The sequence below is a fragment of the Podarcis liolepis genome (genome assembly GCF_965112155.1).
Source record: "Podarcis liolepis genome assembly, chromosome: 7".
Classification (NCBI taxonomy): Eukaryota; Metazoa; Chordata; class Lepidosauria; order Squamata; family Lacertidae; genus Podarcis; species Podarcis liolepis.
In genome coordinates, this window is record NC_139561.1 from 49,069,530 (window position 1) to 49,096,389 (window position 26,860).

Genomic DNA, 26,860 nt, shown 5'->3' on the forward strand with positions numbered 1-26,860 from the left:
TCTATTCTGCCTTAGTCAGACCACACTTGGGATACTGTGTCCAATTCTGGGCACCACAATTTAACAAGGATGTTGACAAGCTAGAACGTGTGCAGAGGAGGGCAGACCAAGATGATTAAGGGTTTGGAAACTAAGCCTTATTAGGAGCACTTGAAGGAGTTGGGTATGTTTAGCCTGGAAAAGAGGAGATATGATAGCCATCTTCAAATATCTTAAGGGCTGTCACATGGAGGAGGGAACGTGTCTGTTTTCTTCTGCTCTGGAGGGTAGGACTCGAACCAATGGCTTCAAGTTGCAAGAAAGGAATTTCCGACTAAACATTTGGAAAAACTTTCTGACAGTAAGAGCTGTTCAGCAGTGGAACAGACTCCCACTAGAGGTGGTGGACTCTCCTTTCTTAGAGGTTTTTAAACAGAGGTTGGATGACCATCTGTCATGTATGCTTTAGCTGAGATTCCTGCATTGTAGGGGATTGGACTAGATGACCCTTGGGGTCCATTCCAACTCTAAGATTCTATGATTCTAAGTCACTTCCACCACATCTAAACTGGGTCATATAGCAGAGATAAAGAAAAAATGGACCAGCAATGTGCCGTTGTCTTGTCTGATATAATTAGTGTCAGGGCTTTATTTGCACTAGCAAATAAAATACGCATTCACACATTTGGTAATTTAGGGACAGAGTGAGAAACATTTTGTGAAAAGTCATTTTTACCTGGGAGACTATCCATCCATTTGCTGCCATAGTTCTTTTTTCTGATGCTGTTTGGGTATCATTATTTTAATTCCATTTACTACTTCTTTCCTGTATTTGCAATATAGTTGATCTCAGCTAACTGGAGGTGGGATGGCTCACAAGCTATGTAGCTAGTCATATTAATCTATGTGATGACAGACCAGCGGAAATTAGGGAGAAACAGGACCTTGTTGGGTCAAACGGGTAGTTCCAGCCAATTGGGGAAGCCATAGTGAGTGTGGCAACATCCCTGTTTTGAGGCAAGCAGTGATCTCCTCCAAAGCCAGACCCTATGCCAAGCCCAGACTGTAGTAGAATCTAAAGGTAAAGGTACCCCTGACCGTTAGGTCCAGTCACAAACGTCTCTGGGGTTGCGCACTCATCTCTCTCCATAGGCCGAGGGAGCTGGCATTTGTCCGCAGGCAGCTTCTGGGTCAAAAAATAGTGTGCAAATGCTTTTTTTAAAAAATGCATTGAATTTGATATAGTTGCCATGTAGTGTCACAATAGTATATTGCACTTTACAACACATTCAAAATGTTTTATTTACAGCTTTATAGTTGAATCCTCTGTCATAAGACAGCAGAACTCGGATGTTGCTACATCAACAGTTAGCCTTAGGAGTTTTTCACACTTACCATTTATAGTAGCATAGCTGCTGGGATTTTTTCCAGATTTTTTTGACATGCTGCCACATCATGATGTCATTATTCTATAGTAATAAGCTCAAAGCTACAAAACCCCCCAACATTTGTAAAAGATCTCAGTATTGGATCCTCAATATTGTCATTTCTGTGACATGGATACAAGCATAATCCTGGTTTCTATGTGGAATGGTTTGGGGGTGGTGGGCATGGTTTGGGAGATGTATGTTTTGGGCCCCTTCCTTCTGATAGATATGCACTGTCAGTTTATGAGCTCAGGTCAGAGGAGAGATATGGCAGGTAGAAACGATGGTACAGAGTCAAGGTACTGTCCATCACAGCAATCATTAGCTGCAGTTGAAATTTCATCACAATGACCAGGTTCCCCACAGCTCAGATAAGACACATACGGCAGGTTTTCTTCTTAACTCCTACAGTCCCACAAGATTAGAATTCCAGAATAAGTGGCAATAAATACAAAAGGTGATGCAAGGGCCATGTGCATGTGGATAATTCTGAAATTTACTGGCTGGAGGAACATGTGGGTATTTAAGGGTTGTGACTACGGCCACAGGACTTTTCTCAATTTGGGCACAGCACACTATTATTAATGTGGAAAACTAACTCACTTTCTAATAACAGTGACATATGACTAAAGGCGCACTCAGTCAGCTACAAATTCACTCACATAAAGTCAAATCAAACAACAACTATACAACTATGAATGGTTGTGCAGAAAGGCCCTTAGACTGAGCCTTATATAGAAGCAGCAGCTCCGTTTGAATTGTAAGCTGTTCCTTTACTGAAGCCTCTTCAGTTAAAGGGGCCCAACCTGCAGTCTGAAAGAGCAAGAGCAACTCTGGTTGTACTTGAACTTCTGTGATGCTGAGTTCAGGAGGGCCTACTCCTAAACAAACAATTAAAGCCTAAGCATGCTTGCCTTGGTGCTGTGCTATGACTTTTGTGGAATAATTGTTGCCTGCAGTCAGCAATGCACAATTGCAAGTGTACTTAAAAAAACAACAACCAAGCACTGAGGGCAAGCTGCTTTGCAGAAATATAATATGCAGTGTTTGCCATTCCTAAAAACTGAAACTGCTCTGAAAGATAATAAGGCTCTGTCACGGCCGTAAGATCACTAATGCCTATCTGCCAGCTCTAAATGTAGTAATTAAAAGAAAAACATGTTACTAAATACTTCTGATTCTAGTTTGTTGCCATAACCCCTTGATACCATACACATTTTGTTTAGCAGGATATTTGGCTGTACTGTTTGTGACATACACATACATACTTGAGTGCAAACTGTATTGAATTTAATGGCACTTACTTCTGAGTAAGCATGTATATATTTATCCTGTAAAATATTAGGCCACTGAAAACAGCAACTGATGAATTTGGCAAGTCACCCAGAAGACAAAATAAATCAGTATGGCCCCTATCGTAGTCATGGGTTCCTAATATTATGGGCAGTGGCGAAGGAACCCTCTCTGGCACCCGGGGTGGGATGCTGAGGGGCGGGGCGAACCGCCCAGTGATGCACGTGCTACGTCTGTACAGATTGCGCATGTGCAGCATCCAATATGGAGTGCACACGCACGGCAACCATACGCACTCCGTACGGGATGCCGCACATGCACATTCCGTATGGGATGCCACTCTTACACTGTGGCCATACGGCTGCCGTGTGAGTGGCATCCCGTACGGAGTGCGCACGTGCGGCAGCCTGTACAGTTGCCATGTGAGAGGCAGTCCGTATGGACGCCCATATGGATGGTACGTGAGAGTAGCAGCCCATACGGACGCCGCATGAGCGGCGCCCATACTGACTGTGCGTGTCCTCAGCTGCTCTACAGCCGGGGGGAGGCAGGGGCCATCTTGTCCCCCCCCCCTAAGTGGCACCCAGGGTGGCCCACCCCCTCCACCCCCCACTTCATACAGCCCTGATTATGGGTGCACAAATTATTTAAACTGGAACTTTCAAATGGATCTCTAATGGAAGGTACAATTTTCCAAACAGAACAAAACCACACAAATGTCAAAAAAGTATTATAATAGTGGCAGCATGCAATAGCAGGTGTGTATTTATAGAATGACCTCACTGTGGCTGCCATACAAAATAACATCATAGGCATCTTGTAGTACTTTGTGGTCTAATGTCATAAGCAAAGAGCAAAATGAAACTGCACCTATCTGACTTTCCTTAGCTCATTATATTATTTTAAATGCTTTTATTTTTGTTAATTGCAAGACTACTCCCGTACATCTTTATTTTCTGTGTTCACCAAGAGAATTAGAAGTGTTAGCCACTATCCTGACAGGATTTTGAGGACCCCTGGTAAGTTCACTTGCCTTCATGCCAACTCTTTTAAAAGGCTTTATCGAGATGTACTTCCCCCCTCCCCAGAGTTTTATCAATACACAATGGTGCATCTGTAACAGAGGTGGAAATTAAAGGGAAGAATCCAAAGCTGTGTCAGATATGCACTTTGCTCAATGCAATATTTAGGGGAAGAAGCAGAACAATAGAAGTATTATAATGCAGCATTTCCTCTTGGAAACAAGAAGGCGTAATTTGTAAAACCATAATCTGTGAGGAAAGTGATATGAGGGCAGTTTCAGAAGAACTGCTGCACAAGGCTTCTGAGAGACAAATTCCCCTTCCTCCTCCTCGACCTTGTCCTCCTCCTCCTCCTCCTCTTCTTCCACTTGTAGCCCATCTTCATTCCCAGGGCTTCTGGGTATCACACACATGCTGATTGTACTACAAAATAGCCAAGGTGGTGCTATCAAGATGCTATTGGACTATAACTCCCACAATCCCCGATCACTGGCCAATTCAGCTGAGGTTGACAAGAGCTGTAGCCCAACAACATCTGAAATGCACTATGTTGACCATCTGTGTTCTAGTGTCTGAGAGAGAGGAAAGAAGAGAGCAGATATATAATTTTCCAGGTGATCTTAATTATGAAAGGCAGTCTATCAACCCATGCTTTCTGGTCCTATTCTGGGGGGTAATCAGAATTTGAAGGGAAATCATGGGACTGTATCAGATCCTATTTCTGTATTTTATTTAAAATATTTATATGCAGCACTTCGGCAGAGCTTCCATGTTACCCAAAACCACAAGATAAAATGGATACATCTGTTGTTTTTATCCCTCCCTCACCCCCTTTATTTACTAATGCATTTGAATAATGGCAGAAATTAAAACGAGACAGAATGCTTTAACAATGACATAATGCAGAGTAGCTTGTGATTTAATGTGGTGGTGAATGAAAGCTTGCTGACTTATCCCCAATCCCCATCTTATCCTGATCTAGGATTACCCCTGCTCATGCTGCCTACTTATCATTTGTATATTTTAATTAATTTACATAAATGCACATACCATGTTGCCGATTGACTAGCATTGAGGCTGAGTTCATTTTAAGATATAGCTGCAACACATGCATCAAGGAAAGTAAAATGAAGAATAAGTAAATGACGTCCAGCCTGCCTAGTTTTGAAGATTCACCCTTATGCACATGCATCAAGAATTTGTGGGAAGAGCCCACTCTCATTAAATCATCTTAATGATTTAAGGAAACATTCAACCAGCATCCTGTCAAATTTATAATGGGGGAGGATTTCCCCTCCATTTGTTTACGGGAGCTGGTAAAAAAAATCTGCTTTCTATCAGTGGCATGCAAGTGTTTTTAGCAACATGCTCTGCAGGTCTTAAAAAAACACACACCCACTTTCTGCTACACAATATTCCCAAATGGACTTAAACGAGGAAAATGCGTATCTCCATCAAGCACTTAAACTGACAAAGAAAGCAGATTTTGAGTTACGGCAGCCAGCCACTCATGTCTTGACTTCATCCTGTTACTGCAGGGCTATCAGAAGGATGTGTGATCTTATGCACCATCTGTGTGCCGGTTTCTTTGGTACAACTAGAGGCGAGAGGAATGGAGAGAGAAATTTCAGCGAGCTTTTATTCACTACCATGTTAAATCACGAGCTACTATGCATGATGGCCTCATTAAAGCAGTCTGTCTCCCCTTTAATTTCCCCCATTATTCAAATGCATTAGTAAATACAAAAAGGGAAGAAAGAGGGAACATAAAACCAAACAGACATGCCCATTTTTCTGGAAGTATTTTGAAAAGCGCTTGTTTCCCAGTGTTACTGCATCTTTTTTTAAAAAAAAAATAAAAATGCTGGGACGTCTTTTTAGTTTTAGCACTCTGCAGAACAGATGGAAGAAAATAAAACTTCCTTCAGAGGAAGGGGGTGCTGGATCTGTTCCCAAACGGATAATTTCATTGTACTTATTGTCTGTGGTTTTATAAAATTTGCTAGGGGTGTGTGTGTGTGTGTGTGTGTGTGTGAGAGAGAGAGAGAGAGAGAGAGAGAGAGAGAGAACTATATGAGAGGAATGTGTGAAATTTCTTGAGGGGGGAAATGTGAGGTTTCACTGAGTGCAGGTTCTTCTCTAAGTGTTTTTCATAATATATTGTTATTTTTATTATTTACACTGGCATATTCAGCAAAATAGAACTACAAAATACCTATGCACAAAGAAACAGAGGGGAAAAAGTAAGAGACTTATTTCACTGCAAATAAATCTATAGCTATATAAAATGCATATATCTGAATTGATTTGAATCGCGTGAGATTGTCCATATAATTTATGAGAGAGAAAACATTGAGTCTAAAGGAATTTTATCACCATATATGATAATAACCCTGCTGCCGCTCCCAGCTATATCCATAGGCTTGCTTTCAGGTGCTATTTGTTTGCTTCATACATTCATATCACTGTTTTCTTCCATCTATGGAAACTGTAGGTGGCAGATGCAGGATTCTCCCATCCAGGTGATGACCAAAGTCAGGTCAGCTATCTTTCAGCAAGGTCTCAAACCATATCCTGGGGTTATCAAGACTTCTGCTTCTCTGTGAATTTGGGCTAGTGATTTCCATGTCCCTACTTTATTATGGGTGGCGCTTTGTTATGGTGTGATCCCATCACATTTCTGAGGACATTTATCAGAAGAGGAGTTGGGGTGAGATTTCATTACTTCTTCAACTCGTAGTGATTTTTGTTAACCTTGATATTTGGACCACTTCTGTGTGATGGGCTTTGTGGGCACTGTCCTACAGTGATTCCAATAGCATTTATGGGGTCAGGTTCAGAGAACAATATTGAGAGAGTGTCTCTCAGCCCCTTGGCACTTGTGTTATGTTGTGACACAGGTTGCTATATTATCCTAAATGCTATTTAACATCTGTATGAAGTGGTTGGGAGTTTTAGGGATGAGTCTCACCAGTATGCTGATGTCACCTATCTCTATTTCTGAGTCACGTGAGACTGTGTGAGTTCTGAACCTTTGCCTGGATGCAGTGGTGGGCTGGATGAGGACCAATAAAACTGGAAATGTAGAAGCACTGTATATGAACAGTTCCTGTTTCTGTGAGATAGGTAAGATGTTATTGGACTCCAGATACTGTCATCCCTATCCATTTGCCATGCTGGGTGGGTGGGTGGGAGTTGTAGTCCAACAACATCTGGAGGGCCATGCGTTCCTCATATCTTCACCAAACTGTTGTCCTTCTTTCTCAAGACCTGGCGTGTACGGGGTCTACCCAAATGCAGCCTGCCAGCTGTACATAACCTAACAGAGTGTCAATAACTTCCCTCTCTTGCTCCACATTTGTCTAGACAGCGCTAGAGAGATTGTCAGGTGCCCAGTAGATTACACACTACATGGATGGCAAGGCTGCTTGCACATGGTTGAAAGCAAATGATTTATAAACTAAACATTCATTAAAAAGTGGCTTCTATTTTTAAAAAATCATTTTTGACTTGTGCTATAGGTATACATTAAAAAACAACAACAGCTATTGGTCTTTGCAAACTGGAGAATTGAATATGAGGATATAAACGCACACAGCTCCATATTTACACATAAAATAAAGGTGAAGACAACACACACTAAACCCATCTTGCATTCAGTTTCTACTGTCTATTTTAAACCCTCTGTCAGCTATCTGAAAGGCATTGCCTCCTAAGAAGAGCATAATGCACTTAATTGGCTGCTGAGGGCATTCAGCTGCACCTTGCAGGAGGCATTTAACATCTCACAATCCTTTATCCCTATAAACAAATTATGTCAAACATGGAACCCATTGGAATTGACACCAGATGCAGCTTTCAAACACCATTTCCTTAAACAAAACACAAAAGAAGAATGTGGGGTTTTGTTTTGTTTTTGTTTTTAGGTATGGATGCCTCAAAGCAGGCATTTGTAAATAATGAAGGGACAGAAACTCTTTTATTGTGGCTACACATGCTTCTTATATAACTGTGTAGCTATTCTATTATTTATGTCATAGCTTTGTTATCACACACATAGAAAATCACACACTAGATTAGTCTACCAGGGAAAATATGATAATTTAACAAAGAATGGCTTCTTAGCATGGTCAATCAGCATGTCATGTAAGCCCTATTTAGGTGTTCAGTGTCCATGGGTACTCAACATGAGAAGAAGCATGTGGGAACACGCAAATCTAGCCGCACTTCTTCAGTGAAGAGGTGCATACTAGGCGCAAGCCCCAGCCAATGTGTTATTGGTTCATTCTGAAGGGGACAACATTCTTTGTGTCTACATAGGGAAAAGAACTCTGATTGGCTAGGATTACCCTGATTGCCCAGGGTGTGTGTATTTAAATGGCTCCCTTTATACAGAGCTGATCATACATGGCCTGGGAGATAATGGGTGGCCTTTGACTAAGTTTTACTCAGAGTAGACACACTGGAATTAAGGATCATATCTAAGTTAGGCCCATTATGTGGGTCTACTCTGAGCAAAACTTGAATGCCGTTCATTGCCACCAGTGATGGTCCAGTGTGTTTCCATGGAACCCTTCACAGTTTAAGTAATAAATGCACAAATGGTGCTAGAGTTACCTCCTAGAAATCATTTCTATGGATTGTTCATATTTCAGGAGCTTTATGCAGTTTGTTCTTAGGAACGTCATCCTTCTTCTGCCTTTTTCTGTCCTGCCAGAAGACATAAAACAGCCCTTAGCAATGTTATGCAGCATACCCAACCCCTTTCCCCTACACACTGCACATTCATTTACACAAGTAAGCAGCCCAGAGCCTAGCAGACACACTTGCACTCTTACTTCCTTGATTTGTAGTGGGAAAACATGGTTGAATTTCTGAGGAGGGTGCAAGGATGAGAGCCAAACACACAAATGGCTAGCCAAATGGAAGTGCATCCATAATACAGCTATGTATGGATCAGTTCACATTTTAGAACTGAATCTCCCTCCTTCTCTTTCTGGTACATAAAACTATTCATGTGGTCAGTCACCAACACATCTTATTTTAAGGTGCAGATTTCAAGATACTGCTTATCACCTCCCTCATAATGTGTCAGACAGTATGGAAATAATATTTGAATAGTGCATTTTCTCTTCAGTTCTCTTGGCAGTTGATTAAAGATTATTTATACACACGCTACTTTTTAACTGCTAAGCTGCACAGGCAATTTCAGAGTATAGAGTTCTTGGGGCTGTGCCACTTCTGACTGCAAGTGAGTACCACTTCTACCCTCCCTACTGCTGGCATGCAGCCTACAACAGATTACCCTCAATGATAGGCAGCCCTCAGCAGAATAAAAAGGTCCCTGACCCTTGCACCAGTCATTACTAAAGTTACAAATACTCAGCCTTCAGATCCATTTGCTCTTAGGACAGATGTAGCCTATGTGATACCCTCCAGATGGTGGTCTACATCTCTCATGATCCATAGCCATTAGTCATTTTGACTCTGGCTGATGGGCGCTGTTGTCCAACAACATCAGGAAGACATGTTGGCTACCCCCTGCCTTCAGGTGCAAGTCTTATCGAAGTCAGAAATATTTCTATAAGGTCTGTGGTAAAGAGAATTCTAGGTTTAAAGCAGCCTTTGTAAAACAATGCATCCTTCTTTGGAAGAACCATTGCCACTTATTTTTATATCCCACAATTCAGTTTGCTTTCCATCACATACGGCAATAGCTACATGAGAGGAAAAGCTAAGATTATCTTCCAAAGTGTTTTTTTCCCTCCCCTTCAGCTTTAAGAAAGTCTATGATGACAGCAGCAATGGGCTTCCCAATGACTGGCAACCTAATTCAGCTGCGGAATGATCTGTCTTGTGACACATTCTATTGCTTTTCCCTGCGGACTTGATGAGTTAGAGAGAACTTTTTTTCCTCCCTTGAAGTAGAACTGGTATATGTTTGTAGTCTCCTCTGCATGCATTTACAACTCTGTGGCAGATGTGTGAAGCAGTCGGCAGTGCATCAAATGTCACTGTTCTTTCCATTGGAGACAACAGCAGAATGCACAAAAGCTCCGACGAAATGGAGCAGAGATGTTAGGTGACTCCACACAGCAATAAAATGTGTAGGCATGTTACTGCAGTTCTCATTTGCTAGCATTATGGAGCCCATGGCAAATATATAACATGCATAATGGCTGATGTGCTAAATGGCATTGGACCCACTTTAATAGGCAGTCACTTTCTGGGTTGTTTTTTTTTTTCTTTTTAAAAAAACCTAGGATATTTAGTTTATGCTTTGCATTTACAATTTATGGTTTGGGACAAGCGACGAAAGTTGCAAACATAAATACATGGGGGTTTGAAAGTGACAAAAGCCTGTTTCATTTTTCATTCATTGAATCAATACTGAATAATTCAATAGTAAACCCGAGACTCAAAGGAACTATACTGACAAACAGTCAGGCTGAAGCGCTTTCAGTCGTATGCTTCTCTGAGGCCAATTGTTTCTTAGGATGCCTCTCTGAGCCCTGATAATCCTCCAGCAAACTTTTGGATACACCTTGATAAAAAGGAAACAGAAGAAATTCTAAAAAAATAGGATCGCTGAGTAAAGCTGAAGTGTCAGCATTGCAAAAGAATCCTGGAAGCCAAGGTTAGAGCTTCCACAAGTAATCTACAACTATGACAGGTGGCAATGCTCCAACTCTTCTGTCCCTTTAAGACTGTTATGGGCAATCTCTGACCCACTGTCCTAATTAAGCCCAGCAGAGGTCCTCAAATGGCCCATAAAGTTGCTTCCTCCAAATCATACCTACCTGTTTCACACCTGATACGATGGATGTCAGTTGTTGGGCAGGCAATGGCACATCTCCATTCCAAACGTGGGGTTTGAAGGCACCCCAACAACCTGATCAGCAGCACCTGCAAAGCAACGCAACTTTCCCCACATGATTTGATTTCAAATCATACAGGCAGAAGAAGTACAAGTTTGCAGTTGCTGCCTATCAAAGTCCTGTGTCTTTTACTTGCATTGATTCCAAACTGCATGTGTAAATGAAAACAAAAACAAAAACAAAAACCCTCCACCTGACCTGTCAAAATGACCTGTGAGGTTTTGGGTGACATAAGGATATATTCTCAGAAGTGCTCTGCTCCACCACAGAGAAGTGTGGAAGACACATCCCAACTACTCCCTTCATACATACACAGTATTTCCCCCCTTTGCTAATCCCATCTGGCAGGAACAGAAAAACAAATCTATTCAGGTTTAACTCCTAATGGACAGGAGGACCTGTTGCCCTCCAGATGTTTTTGGGCTCAAGCTCTCATCAGCCTCTGCCACCATAGCCAATGGTTGAGTGAAGATGGGAGCTGTAGTCGAACAACATCTGGAGGTCAACCGGTTCCCCACTCATAAACCTACTTTCACAGACTTAAGGAACGTGCTACCACCCTGCATGTATGCTGGAGATAGTAACTCCTAGGACCCTTTTTTTTATTCAATTCTTCATTTTCCCCCATCTCTAAATTATAGCTGCTCTAGAACATACCACAAAAAGGAGTTATCTGTGGATACCTCTGTCTTCATTTTTCATAGGGAAGATTCCTCCCCAGAAAGAACCTGTGCCATTGGTGTAAAGAGCAGTGCTATGCTTTCATACAGAAATTCCTGTAGCTAATTGTAGGTGCACAGACAGGTTGGAAAATACTGTTCATTTTTATTTTAAGGCAGCCTCCAGTTTCTCACATGCCCTTTATCTTGAATCTTTTAATAAAAGCCTTGAATTAGAACTGTGGATCTGTCTTGCCTGGTGGCCTAATCATTTGCCCAGGCTTTTAAAGAGAGATAAGAGGAAGGTATAAATTTAGTCTCTTGCCTAGATAGATGAGAGGTCTTTCTAATGGTACTTACCTATCCGCAGATTATTTCCTACAGCTCTTAAGCACCTCCTGCCTTGGGAGAAATAGAGGCTGGTCCATTGTGGCAAATGGGGCGGTGCCCTCCCAATCTCAATCTGCTCTTAAGCAGCCCTGCCTGCCTGCATCAAATTTCTCCTCCTTTGTTTCAGTTTTGCCTTATTAGAACTTATCAGGAAGAAGGATAGGGACGAAACTAGAGTTTGTTGACTCGTCCTATCATTGGCCTCCCTAGCTTCTGCCCAGCTAGCCACATTGGGAACCAGTCAGCCCAGTTTGTCAGTAATGACAGCCAGTGTTGGACTAGGACCTTGGAGACCTGGGTTCAAATCCCTGCCAAGCCACAAAACTCACTGGTGACCTCCACTTAACCTGCCTCACATGTTTGTTGTGAGGATAAAATGGGGAGGAAGACAACCATGCATACCATCTTGAGCTCCTTGGAGGAAAGGTGGGATTTAAATGACTAATCAGTGAGGTAGAGGTAGCTTTCTAATTAACCTAAGTTTGGTGTGCCTCTTTATCTGTTTCGGGTGGGACTCCAACTCCCATCACCCCCAGCCAGCATGACCAATAGCCTAGGATGATGAAAGTCATAGTCCAACAATATCTGGAAGGTGCCATGTTGTCTCTCCCTAAGAGAGATGTGGGAGTGAGTGCCACTGTGTTACAACACCTCACCTTTATTGCATGGAAGAAGCAGAACACAGCCACTGCATGGTTTCTCAACAATGTACCACAATGATGTGGTGTCCACCACAGATTTCATCTGATGGTAACATCTCATCAGTTCAGTCCACTCCAAGCGGTATAGACACATACACCCTTCTCATGTAAAAGTCCCGGATTGTTGATGGAGACTGAATTAAGGTATGAAACTTACTATAATAAGATAGAAGCCACTCGCTTGTATGGCTTAATTAGACCAATTCACCAAGGACAAGGAAATGGCTATCAATGGCTATTAGTCATAGTTGTTACAAGGAATCGTCATGTTTACAGGCAGTGTGCAACTGAGTAACAGCTGCTAACAGGGGTGGGGGCAGAGGACTATTTCCTTCAGACTTGTCTTGTTTCCTAGAAGCATATGATTCACCACTATGGGAAGCAGGGTGCTATAAAATACAGACCTTCACCTTCATCCGGTATGGCCCTTCTGTGGTGGGCGTTGCCCATTGGGGCAGCAAAGATGAAGACAGGGAGCCCAACAGTAGAGGGAGCCACGGCCAATAACAGGCAGAACCAACAAATTTGAATGAGCTCTGCTGAGTTCTCCAAGGGATTAAAAAGGAGGGTGACAGTCACTGCCAACCCTGGGACTGGACTGCTGTGACTGCTGGCTGAGGGGAGAATGAGGTAGGTGGGGCAGTATCCCATTCACCCAAATGGACTAGTCTTCACTACAGCCCTTCATTTGTATCTATATGGTTTCATGTATATTAGCCTTCCAACCCACGTACACTGGAAAATGCATTGTAAAATGTGTTGATCTGGATTGTTGTTTTGTGTTTTTCAACACAAAGATGCATTGTTTTCACCCAAAAAGTAATGTGTGAATCAGCCTCTACAATAAGAACACTTGCTTTCTCCAAAATATCCAAAATATATCTGCTTGTATTTATGTTGATATCTACTTGTTAAAATGGAAGCTGCTAGCTGAGTTTGGAGTGTCAAGTATGTTAAAATCTGGTCCTTGCAAAGGCCAGAATTTCCTTCCAGTCTGTTTTGTGTTGATCAGTCTTATGCTGATTATTTCTCTGTTAAAGCCAGCAGAAATTATATTTGGTAATATGACACAAACATCGTGTTTCCTTTCCTATTTGCACTATCTTTGTTCTTTACTATTTATAGCCTAAAATATGTATCATAAAGCACTCCATAGTTGAACTGCTGCCAATATCAACATTGCTATTGGAACATATACTTCTGCATTCCCTGCACTATCATTAACTAGCAAAAATGCTCATCATTGTGATGGGGGAACTGGATGATGGGGTGGACGAGTATATATATCTAAAGTCCTCTTGGGATACCTTTCTGTGAAGCTACCTTATATTAAATCTGGCCATTGGTTGATTTAGCTCAGCATTGTCTACACTGACTAGTGGTCCCTTACCAGCATTTCAGACAGGGGTCTCTCCCCCACCACTACTGGAGATTGAACCTGGCAGCTTCTTCATACAAAGCAGACACTCCACCACTGAACTGTGGCTCTTGCCCAACAACAAGAAACCGGAAAAACATATAGTTCTCTATGTAGACATTTCAGGATCATCCTATTATGTAAACTCCTGCCTGCAGTTTAAAGCTGTACAGCCCAGTCTCAGGTTTACCGCCTTAGTAAAAACTTCCTTTATACATGAGGGAGGGCAACTTTTGCCCCCAACAAAAATTAGTACACAAACCTAAGTCTGAAGAACACAAACCTAAGTCTGGAGAAAATGAAGGTCTGTCTTCTAGGGAATCATCATGAGGATAAAGGAAATTAACAAGTCCCCTGTGTCCATCAAACCTTATTTTCTTGAAGAATTTGGATGTTCTGACTCTCCCAGCCATCTTTCCTCTGACACACATTCTACTTTGTCTCAGAGAACTGAATGGGGGAAACTTAGAATAATGTCCACTGTGTCTGCATATTCCAACCTATCATCTTAAGAAAACTTCACTCTGGGTTCCATTTCCAAGTCTCGCAGTAGTCCCTTCTCAACATTTGCAAGCTCTCAGAATTAAGAACCATGGACAGCTCCTTCGGGACACCTCTGGCCTCAATTTTTATTGCATTTCCCATTCCAGCCACGCAGAACTTTACACAGGAGTCTTGGTTGTTGGCTAATCCCAATAAAAATGCTAAATAGCTATCACAGCACCGTAGGGAGTTGCCAGTCTCTTTCATGGAAGCTAAAACTACAATCTATCTTTTATATGTCACTAACTTTTAACTGATGGATTGCATTTTCTTTGCTGCATATGAGACACAGTGGCCACAATATGCTCCATAGGCATCACTGCCTGTGGCTGTCCTGGAATTCCACTTTAGTACTATGGTGATGTTTTAGTACAGTACGTGTGGGATCTGCAACAAAATGTTGCAAGGCTGAGTGCTCTTGTTCAGTGTTCTAGTCAGACGGTTGTGTCCAACATTCCATTCCGCTCTTCTCTATTTTTTTTTTGCTCTCTAACAGTAAATCCATGCCATACATTTAGAACACACCACTCACTCTCCAAATAATCCTGGGAACTGTAGTTTGTTAAGGGTGTTGGGAACTGTAGCTCTTTGAAGGGTAAACTACAATTCCCAGGAATCTTTGCGGGGGACATGTATGTTAAAGTGCTATAAATGTGTTTTAAATTTATGGTGTGAGTGTGAATTGAGGCAGAATGCAAGAGCTACTGAGCATACTTAGTCCTCACTCGACTCTTTTGGGGTTTCCACCTCCCTTAGGACACTCTCCTTACACACACACACACAGAGAGAGAGAGAGAGAGAGGGAGAGAGAGAGAGAGAGAGAGAGAGAGAGAGAGAGAGAGAGAGAGAGAGACTCTCAGTGGTGGTGGTTTTCTTGACATCTGCAAACCACCAGGTTCTTTCATTTTGGCTTAATGAAGGTCCACACTGAGAAAATTAGTTCGCCATTAGCATGTAGGATAAGAACCAACAGCTGTGTTTGCTGTGGAGTGGGGAAGGAAATTCAAATATCTAAATTCAGAGTCTGAAACAAACACTCACAGAGACACTAGGGAGCTGCCACATGCTCACTGCACATCCCACAGCGTTTGGAGACACATGACCTTCTCTCCTTCATGTTTTATGATATTTGTTGCTGCAAAGACCAATGTGCACAAAGAATACATGCCTGTCGCGGAAAGCGTGAATTGGCTCTCCGCCTTCTGAGATTCCAAGAATAGCTTTTGGAGACAGGACACGTTTGCATTTCCAACAAATATTTTCAATCTGATTTCTTTTTAAAGTGGTTCTTTCAGGATATATTCCCTCCCTCCTCATCTGAGTTAAGAAATGTGTGTCTTTAAAAAAAAATACTTCAGAATATGAAGCCTAGAAGGAAACTCTTCATATATTGCAACTGTTTTCAATAAGAGCACATTACAATATAAACCGGTGGGTGGGGGGGGTCAGATATGACTTGATAGTATCTCTTTAAAATGCAGACAATGTAAAGTTCATCCCTCAAGGCAGTAGCTGGAGGAGGAGGAAATAGCGGGGCACTGAATTTCAGACCTTTACTCTCATTATTTATTGCTTTGTCTTGCAGCCAAATTGCTCTGGCCTGGATAGCTTAAAAAGTTCCTTGATTGTCTCCTATCATAATGCCCCACATCTCTTACCTCTTTCATGAAATTAGTGATTGATGCACAGCTGGCTAGCGCTATGATCTGATCATTTCTGCATTTTTAAGACACAAGTTTATTTGACTATAAGCAGCACTGCAGTGTTTAACAACTGCAGCCAAAGGCTGTGTTTGAGGAGTATGCTGCAGATTCAAATTGATCCTAAACCTGGAACCAAATTGGGGTGATTCAGTGGGTCTATATGAAGTGAAGTGGGATCAGTGCAAATTGCCCCATACTGAAGTGAGAACCCCACCCCTTCAAAGTACTTCAGGGTGCTTCAGCAATTAAGATGTCAAAAAAGAAAACATATTGCAAACACCTCTGCTAAAAGTGACATTAATGTCTGTAGCTTGCCAAAGAAGGAAAATATCAGGGTGGAGTAGGGGCTCTTTTTTTGCATTGCTGGTAAAGCTTGTGATCAGAGGGAATAATCTTATCTGGACTCTCCAATCCCAGAGTTTTGGAGAAAGTATATTTAAGTAAACTTCAGTACTGCCTAACAAATGAGAATAAATAGCCAATGTTATCTAACCCTCCATCAAACACACTGGGATGAATGCTCAATAAGTAGGTCATCTGGAAGTGTCCTGGCAAATTGGTGCTCAGGACCCAGAAACAAAAGTTATGACAGAGGGGAAATGAAATTCTTGTATTTCACTGATACCAAATTTAGAATATCTCTAAAACACATATACCCGCACACTAATTTGTCTTTAGTTTAACAGGGTCCTTACTTAGGGACGTCTATCATGTCTACCATATTAAGAACAACTAACTACATAACACTAGAGAAATTTAACTCTTTTTTAACCCATCCCCAAACTGTAAAGGCTGCCCATGTGGGGGGAAAAACACTTTGGCTATCCTACTAATGTTTGACATAATTCACTCCTTCACAAGGCACAACTATGCCTGGAAAATTCTATAGCATTCTTCTTCTTCTTCTTCTTCCTCTTCTTCCTCTTCCTCTTCCTCTTCCTCTTCCTCTTCTTTGTAAGCAAACTTTATACACACACATTATGTTCCAATTCCCTTTTCACTGATGAATTCTGCATTTATAGCAAGCATTTGTAGGAAAACATGGACTGAGGAAAGCTGCTTTACAAACAAAGCCACCATGTGGGAGATCCAGTGCGTGGCTTGGTGACAGAGCATCTGCTCTGCATGCAGAAGGTCCTGGGTTCAATCCCTGTCTCCAAAAAGCCAGGGAATGTACTCAGTCTGAAAGTCTGGGGGTCAGTCATCATTCAGTGAGGACAATACTGAGCTAGACACTCCAAAGGTCTGACTCAGTATAAGACAGCTTACCACATTCCTCTGAGTGTGTGAACCAAACTGAACCTTCAGTGTAGGGGAAGGAGGCTGTATCAGTGTGTATGTGTGTGTGTGTGTGTGTGTGTGAGAGAGAGAGAGAGAGAGAGAGAGAGAGAGAGAGAGAGAGAATTCCCTGCCTATCTCATCACTTACCTGCACACACAAATATGTTACATTCACTACATGTGTGGTATGGGTCACAATGCCCTTTGGGCCAAGCATCTTGTGAACAATGATAAGTGCATTAATTCAATGTTTCTGTGGAAACAAGGAACTGGTGATGGGAGAAGAAAAACAGAATCCCTGTGCTGCTGCTTTGGGGATTTGAAATCATATCTTCTTTCTTTTCTTTCTCCTTTCCCTCGTGTGATGGCATCTTCTCTAGTGCATAGCATTATGAGATGCACGTAATGGTTACAATCTGCAAACACTCTCTTCTTGCTCTCCGGTTAATGGTCCAGAAGAGTCTGCACCATTTAATCTTCAGATATGAAACACTCAGTGACCCTCAGCTGTGGAAATCAAGCTTTGGCTGGTTAAGAGGATGCAAAATATACTTTATAAAAATGGATGAAAGTGAAGTCAGCTTCTTCTTTTTTAAGAAATTTTTTTTTAACATGTTCATGTGCTGAAACCCAAATTCAATGAAATAAACCACATGACTGACTAAAAAGAAACATGTGTGGGCTATCCCATTGACATTCCAAATGAGAACTCTTAATAGCTAATTTCTAAATCAGAGATACTCTCATTTATTTAATTGCTTTTTATTTTACACACTTTATCCCCATAAATTCAGAAATGATCAAAGGCCATTTCAATCACAAATCCAGTCCTCTTGTGACATGCAGGCAGCTGAATCGATACCTGACAGAAGCTTTTTTAAAAGCAACGTAGCTGAACCCTACCATATGGGGTGGAATTTTCATGCTGTGATGCATCCAGCACAAAATATTCTATATTTACTTGAATGTAGGGCAGTATCCTCAGTGAATGTAGGAAGCTACATTATATGACTAGCTCAGCATTGTCTACATTGACTGACAAGAGGCTATTCAGGTCTAAGGCAGAGACACCCCTCACCAGTTACCTACACTTTTAAAGCTGGAGACACAGACTCATAGTTCTGGAGGAAGCCTTATAGAACATCCATGGCTATCATTGGTTACTAAAGTTGAGGGGTATGTTCTACTAAGGCAGTACACTTCTGAATTCCAGCTGCTGAAAACCACAGGAGGGGAGAGTACTGTTGTGCTCAGATCCAATTTGCAGGTTCCCAATAGGCACCTGGTTGTCACAGGTAGGACTGGATGCTGAACTAGATGGGTCACTGGCCTGATCCAACAGATTCTTCTTATGTACATATGTTCCAGCCTCCTGCATAAAGCAGGGAATTCAAAGCACCTCCACTAGCTGACTTTCCAACCTCTATTTGAAGACCTCCAGTGATGGGGAGCCCACCATTCCCCTCAGTAATTGTTTCCATTGTCAAACTGTTCTTAACAGCAATACATTTCTCCTCAGGTTCAACTGAAACCTACCTTCTTGTAAGTTGAACTCATAAGGTGGACAGTGAGCTTCTGTGACTTGAACCCCCACCACAAACTCCACATATCAGGTCCCTAATCACTCAGCCACATTAGCAGGTTTCAAGGAATGTATCTTGGAATTTATGCATGTTAAGCATGAGTTGTACCTCTGAGTAGGGGGTATGTGGTATTAGGGAAGGAGGAGTACCTCTGTTGGGGAACATGTTGTGATCCTTCTGGGGTCCCCAGACTGCATTCAGCTCTCACCTGTGGCTCCTAGAAGCTATCTGCATGTGAAAGTGGCCACACCCCGGGAACAGCTTCAATTGGCCAGCAAAACCAGCTAAGGGTAGCTGATGGGTCTCAAACCCTCAGTGAGTTAGGGATAAGACTAATTGGACAAGACCAATAATGGGTCCAATGGTCAAGAAGGCAGTTTCTGCACGTGCTGTAGAGGAGCAGATGGGGCTCATTAACCTGAGAAGATAGCCCATCTAGGAAAAGGAATACTCTGATCCTAAATGTCTACTGCCTTGTGGGATAACTTCAGGAAAAGGAGTTAACCCTACACAAATCAGGAATGGAGTCCGTAATACAGTTGGATAGCACATTGTACACCACTTTCTGGCAATTACTTCAGCAAAGCTGGTGCCAGACAAATTGTTCTGCTTTCCTTTGGACCACATCCAAATGAAGAGTGAGGGGTCTTATCAACTGGACAGTCCAGGACCTTCATACACACTGCCACGGCTTGCACCCAGGGAGGTCACTTTGGTGCTGTTTGACTTACCCCCCTGGACATTGGCTCTTGACACAGTTGGATACCAACCACAATGTACCTCTGAGCCATGGTCCTTCCCCATCAGCATTTCATGCTGTTTTTAGCCATCATGGATAATAGCCATTGGTAGACCTGTCCTGTATGCCTAATCCATTTCCAAAACCATCTCTGCTAGCAGGAACTGCAACATTCTGTGGCAATGTAATGAAGTTGATTATACATAATTATACATTATGTGACAAAACACTGCCTTTTGTTCTGCCTGAAACTGCTACCACTCAGCTACAGTTGTTGACCCTGAATTCTAATGGTTTGAGAGAGATAATCACTCCTCTCAACTTACTCTTTCCACATAGATATGTTTCTGTTACACATGAAGCACCTGATATGAGGAGAACTTGCATCCCTCTGTGTGTGTTAGACCAGACAGTGGTTTAAGTCAGTGACAGTGTTCTACTGAGTGGTGACATGTGCTAGGCACAGAATCCAGGGACACTGTGTCATGGGGTCACATGCCACTGGTCCCAGTTCAGGATCAAGGAAGCAATTGCAGAGCAAGTGTTCTAGCAATTCACATTCAGGTGAAACAATACCAGAACTAGATAAGTAAGGTCAAGGGCCAAAAGAGAAACAAGTCAGGGATATTATTGGGCAGCTCCAGGTTTATCTAGACTGGAAAACAGACTTGAATCTTGCTTATAACCACCAGCAGACCCCTACTAAATCTTAAATAGGACTTCTCTGTGCACCAGCCTGAGAACCAGCCTACCTAAGAAGCTGTTGAATTTGGTGGTTTCTGGGAAGTTAGGGTTATATGAATGGGCTCTGAACTGGGCAATGCAACCTATTCAAGCTAGAGAGATACTGGCCTCACAGACTCTTCTGGTGATGATACCCAAATGCCTTTTGAAACTTGTACTGCTCTGAATTTTGCAAAGCAGTTATCTAACCAACAACAAGAAAAAGATGCATACAAAAGCGTGTGTCTTAGAGAAGTGTTTATACAACACTGTATGTGCATTGTGTCAGGGAAAGTTGCTTGCAAAAATGAGTAGATTAGGCAAAAATGTGTAAGCTAGGAAAAGTGTGCCTGAAAATGCGTAGATTTTCTTGTTTAATTTTTCAAGGCAAATTAGAGCAGAAATAGGGGACACGGAAGATTCTCCAACATGAGAAACAGAGAAATAAAAACTGGCATATTTATTAATTGCTGTAAGCAGTGCTTTTTTTTCTTTTCATTTTCCTACTCATATTGAAATACTGCCCCTCAATGAGGCCAAACAACATGTTTATGGGTATGCATATATACCCATGTGTCCCCCCAGAAAAAAGCACTGCCTGTAAGCCTATATGTTTGAGGGGAATGATTCACCCTCATCGAATTGCTGAATGCCCCCACCCCCATTTTACTGCCTGTGAATGGCATGGAAAATGGGGGGAGGGCATTTTGGCTCAACAATGATGTGCTGCTTTTTCTTTAGGCCATTTTTGAAATTCTCTCTGTCTGAAATGTTCTCAAGATTTCAATCTTCTGAGTTAGCTAGTGTTATCTGGAGAATGGCAACAGTACCTTAGACATTATTACACTTTGATATCTGGACTTCATAACAATAGCTGCTTTGGGAAAGTTTTCACTGCATTAACTTCCTTCCCATCATCCTCTCACCCAAACCTTACTGATGCACATAAGCAGTGGTGAATTTACAAAACACAGAACCAAAAAAAGGGAAACCTTGATGTGTTTATGTGCTCATCTGCTTCTGTGCATGTTGGGTTGCCTCCTTGTATGTGTGAGTTTCTTCAGCGATGGAGAAGAAATTCATTCAATCCACTTTTCACAATGGACTGACCTCAACTGACCTAGCTGTTACCATGCTAGCTTGTGAATTGCAATGCAACTCCCTGGCAGATTACACATTTATCCAGGTTTTACAAGGGCATTTCAATGTGCAAAAAGTTCACATAAAAATATGTATTTTATGTTAAAAATGCGTACACACTGTATATTGTGTGGGGGAAATGGGGTCACAGAAAGCTGTGTCCTACTGAGGCAAATTATTGGTCCATCTAGCTAAATGCTGTCTGCAAAAAGAGAGAGGGTGAGCTAGTGAAAGGAGACAGAATTAGATTGCCCAGTCCATCCGTACTTGTGGGCATCTGTAAACTGGTAGTGGTTGTGGAAACAAATTGGGAGCAAATGAAAATAAATGAAAACTGTGGCTTATGGGATATGTTCCAGCTCTGGTGTTAACTTTAGAATTTCTCCATCTTAAAAAGGAAAGAAGACAGTAGGGGCGGGGGGGGGATTGGCCAATAGTTCAGAAGATGGAAATCTCTTTAGCTGCTGTTTCACCAGCTGACCCTGAATTCTAAAGTGTTATTTGAGAGAATTTCCTTCCCCTGTGTGTCAACAGAGTTACTCTCTTCCTTGCAAAGTCTTCCTGACTTGGTTTATACTTTATCCTTGCCAGATTGCCTCCAGCAATCACTTGTCTGAGAGCTGAGATCAACTGTGGAACTCTTTCTGATGTACACTTGGCGGCTAACCTAGGTTGTGCTCTGAGTAATGGGTGAAATGGCTTTAAGGCATGTATGTGGCCGGACAAGTCACTGAGCTGCAGAAGTGTCAGTGCTTGTTCGCCAAAAGGGAGAGACAGAGCAATCAGAAATCTGCGAAAAAAGAAAAAAAGAAAAAAGAAAGAAAAATCATGAAATTGTTTCCTTGACTCATCATAGCATGAGTCAAAACGTTGATGCCTTGGAAGCAATGGAAAATTAATTTAAACACCTTGTGAACATACTGTCAACTAAGATGTAGTGTAAGTTCTGTTTAGATCAGGTGTGGGGAATATGAGGCCTGATGGGGTGGAGCTAATACAGTTTAGGCCACTATATATATCTCGCAGCTCTGTCCCCAGCCCACACAGCTTTTGAGCAGGTCACACCCCTCACTGGCCCAACTTTATATGCTTCTTGAGTATTTTTGCCTGGTTGGAATGTGTCCTTGAATTCTGATAATGACTCTTGCTTGCCTGGATGGAGCAGATAGAGGAAAGTGTGAGTGTGAAGAAACTAGCCAACTGTACAGAGAGAAACAGATGCATCCATTGCTCCACCCAGTTTTACCTTTGACCCATTGCTGGCATGTGGCCCTTGTAAGTTTGCCCAGCATGGAATGTGGCCCTCAAACAGTAAACGTTCCCCATCCCTGGTTTAGACCTTTGAGAAACTCTCTGGGATTATTATTTTATTAATTTATCGGCTTCTTTGTCTATCTTTTAAAAATATATTTGTGGGCAGCAGGACTGGGAACAGAGGGCAACACTGCTGGGCAACCTTCAAGGTTTCAACAATAGTCCCACCCCTAACCACCACCGCCACTTAGTCCTGCTGTGGGTCAGCTTGCAATTACCATCTCGTCAATCCCACTCTGTCTATCTGCCCCAGAGGAAAAATCCAAGAAAGCAAATAGTGACCAGAAGTGAAAATAGTTTTCCTGCTCACTCATCTGCCCTTTCTTTCTGGACAGCAGTGGGTCAAGGGAGATCAAGGGAATAATTGCAAAGAGGAAGAGATGAGTGCACTGCAGCCATATTAGGAAGATAGGAAGCTGACTTATACTGAATCAGATCATTGGTTCTTCTGCCTCAGTATTGCCTTCACTCACTGGAAGATTCTCTCCAGAGTTTCAGAGAGGGTGTCTTTCCCAGTCCTAACTTGAGATACCAAGGATCTAACCTCAGACCTTCCGCCTGCAAAGCAGAAGCTCTACTACTGAGCTATGGCCCTTCCATAAGCATATTGCCAGAGGGCTGCCCAAAATCCAGAGCCAGCTCTGTGAGAAATGTCACAATCCCTTCGATGTTCACAGTTTTCACATACTGAAAAGAAAATGCAGTAAAAAAACTGGAGGAAGAGTCAGGAAGAAGTCTGCTTCCTTTTCTTCTTTTAGCAAGCACTGGTGTCTGCATCAAAAATGTTCATACTCTCCAAACATTCTTTTGTCACCAAGGTAACTGCTGCATTTAAAACATCTTCCTCTCCTCTAAGTTCCCCTGGAACCCACTTTCCCTCGTTATCAAATCTCTCTCGGTAAAGATGCTGGCAGCCCAGAAGAGTTAAACTGTGACTTCTCTGGAAAATGGCAGCGTCATCTCCAAATTAACCAGGAAAACCACTGGGGAGTGCCGAAAGGCATGATGTGTCAGCAGAATTTTGCTTGCCATCTCATTAGCACGCCCAGCCCTTTGAGAATCAGAAGCAAAACCCTCCTATTGCTTTGCCAAGTCGGCTCATCCACTGTACTTGCCAGATTGCCTCCAGCAATACTCCCAAACATTTTTTTTTGGGGGGGGGGTCATGCTTCTTCTACCTAATGAAACAAAGAGCCCAGTTCCAGGTAAAAATAAAATAAAACCAACAAATGGTACTTAATTTAAACAGACATTTCCTAGCAGGAGCCTATGCCTTAGTTGTCATTTCCCTTTTAAAGTCAGGGAACTGTCACTTTTTATTATCTCTGCAACAAAAAGGAATTCACAGTGCTCAGTTTCTCTCATAACTACATACCCCAGGATTGTGCATTTGCAGTGACTAAACAAAGGTGACTTTCAAAGATCACTAGGGGGCATCATATACACCTTCTCCTCAAAAATGTGTCAATATTTTATTTATTTATTTTTAAAAAAATTAATCCAGAGTGGAATGTGGATTGTTTGTCTATCTGTCTCAAATTTCATTTCAGCAAAGCTGAACACACACAGACACACACACACACACACACAGAGAGAGAGAGAGAGAGAGAGAGAGAGAGAGAGAGATTCAATAAAAATAATCATCAGTGGCATCCATAACAAAATAAATAAATGTAGCAGTAACCAGTATTAATAACTTTAAGGATCAGGAAAAGCCAGGGTGAAAAGGTATGTTTTCAGTTGAGAGCAAAAACACCTCACAGCTAGTGCTCATCTGATCTCAACAGAGAGAGCATTCCATCTGGTAAAACATAAGAATGCTAAAGGAACAGGACAAAGTCCAATCAAGTCCACCAACCTGTTCTCACAATGGTCTATCAGGAACCTTGGAGAAGCTCACAGTCAGGACACTCTCCATGCTTGTGATTCCCACCAAGCAATAGTCTGAGGTATACTGTCTCTGACAAGGGAGGTAAATAAAGTTGTTGATAGCCTTATCACCACAAGAGATACGTTCCTTTGCTGCAATGCCCTATTTCCCATCAGATGGACTTCTGTATTATACTGTTTGTTTTGTTTGTTACCATGCTGTGTATATTTGTGTTTCTATTTTGGAAGCTGCCCTGTGATCCTCAGATGAAGGGCAGCATAATTGTTGTTGTTGTTGTTGTTGTTGTTGTTGTTGTTGTTGTTGTTGTTGTTGTTGTTGTTATTAATATTAATATTTTCATACACCCAAAATAGAGTGTATTAACATTATTTTACTTCTATAGAAATGCAAGTTTTGCTTTGTTTTGCTTTGCTTTATTTCACCCACTGTGATGCTCCATAGATTTATGGCATTTTGCAATGCCTGATTCCTCTTCCCACCAATTCATTCTCAATAAGGAAGCTTCCTTCTTTGATTCACTGAGAGAGAAAGCTAGCACTAGTGCTGTCAAATAAAAAATGGATATATAGTGCCTTTTATATCTGCAATGATGATGGACAATATGAATGGTAATGGCTCCTTGTTCATAATGCATTACACCAAAATTGTTCCCAGCTTTGTCCTTGACACTTTTCTGGCCTTTAGTTGTAAAGAGCAAGAGTCAGCATCAATAACCATTTACTCATGATTTCCTACCATTTCCACTCTTTATGAGAGAACCTAATGTGTGTCTTGCATACAATAAACCACCATACATAATCCTCCTTCACAAATAATATTCCTTTATCGTGTAGAACATAACTGGAAAATATTTGTATGTGCTTCCAAATTTCTCTTTGCCATCAGGTCTCTAAGCTTCAACAAGACAGTGTCATTTCAAATAGGAAGTAAACCTTCTCACCCCATGATTACCTTAGTTAGTGCAGTGCCAAAATCTGTCCTCCAATTATCAACAAAGCTTCGGTTTCATTCTTAACACATTTTAGAATTTCTTCAGAATTTCAGTGGTTGCAGTGATTTGAGCTTATATTATTGCTGTAAGGGGGCGGAAGGTGGTAGGCAGGGGTGCCAACTTGCCCCCCATATTGAAGATCACCCTCCGTGCCCCCCATCTCCCTCCAGGTGATCACTTCCATGGCTCCAGAATGCCACCACAACCTGGCAAGGAGAGCCCACTGCTGGCAAGCTTGTTGCTGCCCAGCCTTGTCCTCCTCATTGTTGTCCTTCTCGGGGTGGTCCAGGGGAGGGTAGAGCAGGACACCCACACTGTCACTGCCTCCGTCAAAGAGCGAGCCACCAGGGCCAAATAGCAGGAGGCTGTTGCTGTGGTGCCAACACTTCCTGTGTGGTGGGGAGGCATGCGGGCAGCCCAGAGAGTGCGGGGAGAGAGGTCCATGGGCCCTTTGGCAGTTGCCAATGCCAGAGCTTCCTCTGAGCCCTCTACGTGTCCCATCCCTGCCCCAGTGGTGGTGGGGAATGGTGTCCCCCTCAATATTGGGGAAGATCAGCCCCTGGCCACCAATATTGAGGGGGCCCAAGCACCTTCCGACCCCTATAGTTGGCACACCTGGTGTTTGGTGTGCTGCCCTTTCCAATAAACAATTCTCCAGCACTGCAGAGTCCCCAGCTTCCCTTGCTTAATAAAATGGAAAAGTTCCATAGGAGGATCTACACCAGGTTGTCTCCACGGGGGGGGGGGGGCTTTAATTCAAGTGCAGAAAACCTGGAAACACTGCAGACTTCAGAACACTGGTTAAATCATTTAAAGAACGAGAGAAATAGTCACACTTAGTGACACAACCACCTCAAAATCAAGGCAAGCACATCAGAAACCCTGCACAACGCCCATTAGAATTTCATCAGAATTGTTTCTTTCCTGTGATATGATTGAAATACCTGAAGGAACGTCTCCACCTCCAGCCTGGACACTGAGGTCCAGTTCTGAGGTCCTTCTGAAGTTATAGGAAACCAGGCAGAGGACCTTCTCAATAGTGGCACCCACCCTGTGGAATGCCCTCCTGACAGATGTCAAAGAGATAAAACTATTATACAACCTTCATAGGCATCTGAAGGCAGACCTGTATCAGGAAGTTTTTAAGGTTTGATGTTTTGTTGTTGTTGTCTTTATATTCTGTTGGA

At 42.3% G+C, this 26,860-nt stretch overlaps 1 protein-coding gene and 1 long non-coding RNA gene across 5 annotated transcripts in view; one reads left to right on the plus strand and one right to left on the minus strand.

Moving 5' to 3' along the window:
* The window catches only part of CDH8 (cadherin 8), a 236,167-nt gene that overhangs the window by 21,856 nt on the left and 187,451 nt on the right, over positions 1 to 26,860 (plus strand). The gene's annotated exons all lie outside the window — the stretch shown is intronic.
* On the minus strand, positions 10,106 to 12,411 carry LOC310712277. Its single transcript, XR_014528836.1, has 3 exons — positions 12,305 to 12,411; positions 10,522 to 10,627; positions 10,106 to 10,265 (listed from the first exon to the last, which is right to left on the minus strand). It is a non-coding gene; the product is annotated as an uncharacterized lncRNA (long non-coding RNA).